A 4616-nucleotide genomic window follows, 5' to 3' on the forward strand; every position below is an offset into this window, starting at 1 on the left:
TTTGAGGTGAGTTTGCTTTAGTTGTGGTATGTTCAATCCCTTCTACACTTAAATATAACTCATATGCGTGATTTTCTAAGGTTCCACAATACTCAGTCCCTCTATCTGTTAATACTCTCAATATATCTACATTATGTTCTGTAAAGAAAGGTGTAACACAATCATTCAATATTTCCGCACTAGTCATAGGTGTTTTATCAGTATAGAGCTTAGATTCTGCCACACGCGAATATGTATCAATAACCGTTTGCTGATAGATCTTGCCAACTCCTTTAATAGTACCTACGTAATATGTATCTTGAGCTATAAGATAACCTGGATGTTCAGTAGTAATATCCCCTAGAGCTTCTAGCTTTTCCTTCTTTTTTTCTAGAACAGCTAGTTGGCTTTCAGTAAGCAATATTCCATCTTGGACAGATTTGGCTTCTAGTGCTGCTAGTCTTTTCTTGAAGTTATTAAGATCATTCCTAAGCCAGATAGACCTTACTCCTCCGGGGGAAACTATAATACCCTGCTTTTTAAGCTCATTTGAAACTCTCAGCTGTCCCCAAGCTGGTTCTTGCACTGCTATACTAATTACCGCCTGTTCAATGTGGCTTTCTACTCTATTAGCTAAGATTGGTTTCTTACGACTAATTTCTTGTAATGCTTCTTCACCTCCCTTCTCGTACAATTCTTTAAAACGATAGTAGCTATCTCTACTATATCCCATAGCTTTACATGCTCGGGATACGCTACCTATTTGTTTTGCCACTGCTAAAAACCTAATTTAGGTTTTATTACTTTTTGTTGTAGTTTCATTTTTATTCCCCATAATGTAAATTGTTAATTATAAAGAGATTAGCTTGCTCGCTCGACGTGTATTCTTTAGATGCTCTCGCTCGCTACGCTAATCTCTTTCTTTATACATCATGTAAGTGTAAATATCAACTAATCCATATTAATATGCTTACGTTTCCATACACTAAAGCTGGGTAATATTTTTACTACATTCTTTCTAATCCAACCAAATCTAGCTCTAGTTTGGTATTGGGGATTAACACTATCCATAAAATGAATACACTCATCCTTAGCTAAATTATTCTTCAATAAACTATATTGCAGCTTAAATTCCTCTTGTTCGGCTAAATCTATTTTCCCAGGAATTAACTTAGGTTTCTTATAACTAAAACCTAATCTGTGTAACAACGTAATTACCCCAGTTAATGTATAGATTACTCCATACTGACGCTCTATGTACAAACCTATATCCCTAGCATAAACATAATTATTATCTTCCAGCTGTACTATTAATTCTGCTTCCTGATATCTAGTAAGCTTGCCGTAACTACCACTATTTTCAGGCTTAAGCTTCTGATCATTATGACAATCTATTAAATGGTTCCTTATCCCCTCATCACTCAGTAATAACAGCTTTGATCCGGTCTCTGATGCTACCGTCTCTCTCCTGCTTATGACGACTCTTCAATTCTTGCTTTTCTATTATTGATAATTTTTTATATTCCATTGTTACTTGGTAAGTTCTATAATTAATTCAGCCAGATATAATAATTTTTTAATTAAAAAGTAGATATATCATGGCCCATTTAAATATAGATGAAAGATTTAAAATATACGAAATGAACAAGAATGGTTATAGCTCGCGACACATAGGAAAAAAGATTGGTAGAGAAAAAAGCACGATATGTTATGAACGCAAGAAAATCAAGCATGATTACAGACCAGACAAGGCTAACGAACTTGCATGAAATTTAAGAAAAGTAAAGAGAAAAAGAAAATTGAAAATTGATGATAAATTACAAACAGAAATAATAGAGCAGTTAACTCGTGGTATTGCACCAGATATAATTTCAGGTAGACGTAAAGTAGAACGGCAGTCTGTCAATATTTCTACAGAAAGCATATATCAATTTATTTATACATCCCCTATAGTTCAGTACAGGAAGCGATATTTATCTTTAACAAGAAGAAGAAGAACTAGATTGCATCATGGTATGAGAATAAGACAAAAAAGAGTTTCGTGAAACCATGAATATTAGAACGACTAATTTCCCATTCTGTGTCCATAAAGAAAATGCGGAATGCAAATGCCCCCCAGCGAATTCCAAGAACTGTTGAGAATTCTGTGAACATTATGTGGCAATTCTATGGCCATTCTTTAACCATTTTGTAATCATTTTGTGACCATTCTATCACTATTCTGTACCCATTCTCCGACTAACTCGTGACCATCCTATGCTTCGTCCTGAATCTTGAGATCTTCAATATTAAAATGAATGATTTCAAATTCTGTGAAGATTCTGTGACCATCCTCTGACCATTCTATGACCATTCTCCGGTCATTCTCTTGAGACCTTTACATTAAAACGACTAATTTCTAATCCTGTGACCATTCTGTAACAATTATATGGCCATTCTGTGACTATTCCATTGCTATTCAGCGACCATTCTGTGACCAACTTGTGAACATTCTATGGCCATTGACCTATTGACTTTGACTGTCAAAACGACAAATTACAAATTCAGTCACCATTCTGTGACAATTCAATGACCAGTCTGTGATGATTATGTGGCCATTCTGTGATGATTCTGTGGCCAATTCGTGACCATTCTGTGACCAACTTGTGATTATCCTATGCTTCGTTCTCAATCCTGCGACTATACTATTAAAACGACTAATTTCTAATTCTGTCACCATTCTGTTACCATTCTGTGACTATTCTGTGACAATTTTATGGCCATTCTGTGATCATTCTATAGCCACCATCTGGCTATTCTCTTGTGACATTTACTAATAAAACGACTAATTTCTAATCCTGTCACCATTCTGTAACAATTATGTGGCCATTCTGTGTCCATAAAGAAAATGTGGAATGCAAATACCCCCCACCCAGTTCTAAAAACTGTTGAGAATTCTGTGACACATTATGGCCAGTATTTGGTCATTTCATGCTCCGTCTCCTGTCGTGAAACCATGAATATTAGAACGACTTATTTCTCATTCTGTGTCCATAAAGAAAATAAGGAATGCAAATACTCCCCACCCAATCCCAAAAACTGTTGCGAATTCTGTGATCATCCTATGGTCATAAAGGTGAGAGGGGTCAAGGGTCTGGAGGGTCAACGTATATGTCTAGGATCCCAACTATCCACTCTCTAGAAAAAGTAGAGAGTGGAGAGTCCGCGCGAATTTGAGGGTTAAAAATATTGAGGGTCAGAATTTCCAAATCCAAGCAAACTTACATTTAGGGGTCATAAAGGTGAGAGGGGTTAAGGGTCTGGCGGGTCAACGTATATGTCCAGGATCCCAACTATCTACTCTCTAGAAACAGTAGAGAGTGGGGAGTAGCCCCCACCACACGTCCGATCCCAACTATCTACTCTCTAGAAAAAGTAGAGAGTGCAGAGTCCGCGCGAATTTGAGGGTTAAAAATATTAAGGGTCAGAATTTCCAAGTTCAAGCAACCTTACATTCAGGGGTCATAAAGGTAAGAGGGGTCAAGGGTCTGGAGGGTCAACGTATATGTCTAGGATCTCAACTATCTACTCTCTACAAAAAGTAGAGAGTGGAGAGTAGCCCCCACCATACGTCCGATCCCAACTATCTACTCTCTAGAAAAAGTAGACAGTGGACAGTTGACCCAAATTTGAGGGTCAAAATATTACGGGTCAACATTTGATCGTTTTCCAATTTTTAAGGGTTCGGATCATTGAGGGTCAAAATTTAAGGGTCAGGAATATTAAGGGTCACAGGGTATAAACCAGTAAATTTCATAACAAGCCGCATGATTTTTGCCCCAAAACATTCTACGGTGCAAAGATCTGAGCTGGGGTAGTTCAAAGGGGCGTGAGCTTTAAGGGTCAGTCGATTAGAGGGTCAAATTTCCCAAGGGCCAGCTTCCAAGAGGACCAGAATATCCCTTGCTTCACTTTCCTACACTCTCACAGCACTGGAGAGTTGAGAATCACTGTCCCTCCAACTCTCTCCCAACTATCACATTTCTCTCCACTCGGGGAACAAATAGAGAATCTACTCTCTACTCAACTGTCACATAGGTCCGTCAGAGTGACTCTAGATTAATACAATTTTCTCAGGTCGTTCCTAATTCGAATCGGTTTTGATGATTTTCTGTGACGTTTCCCTCGTTGGCGGAGACTGCGGCACCCGTCTGAACCGGAGTCCTCTTCCTGGGATACTTATTGTCGGCGAACAGGACAGAGTGTTCGACAGAGGGTCCACGTTTCACTCCCCTGGTCGGTGCCTGAAGCGGTGCCCCGGAGATTGCACCGTTAGTCCACCGACTCCCGTACCAAGGTGAGCTACCACGCGATGAACACGATTCAATTGGAGCTATTCTCTCTTCCTCTGAGACAAGTCTCGTATTTTGAAGAGTTATTTCATCCTCGTCGGCAGTAAAATGTTCGTCATCGTCACTGTCATTATCGTCAATATCAAGTATACAAGACTATTTTATTCATTTCTAAAGACTCGTCATCAACCTCATTGCAATCTGGCACTATGATCCCGCGCGCAAGGGACAAAGCACCAATCCTCTCTTCACATTCGTAAAAATCCTTATTTCCATCAGAAAACTCATCCTCACTGAAACTTGGAG

This window comes from Diachasma alloeum, unplaced genomic scaffold, assembly GCF_001412515.2.
Source record: "Diachasma alloeum isolate Michigan unplaced genomic scaffold, Dall2.0 Dall_scaffold_00639, whole genome shotgun sequence".
NCBI lineage: Eukaryota > Metazoa > Arthropoda > Insecta > Hymenoptera > Braconidae > Diachasma > Diachasma alloeum.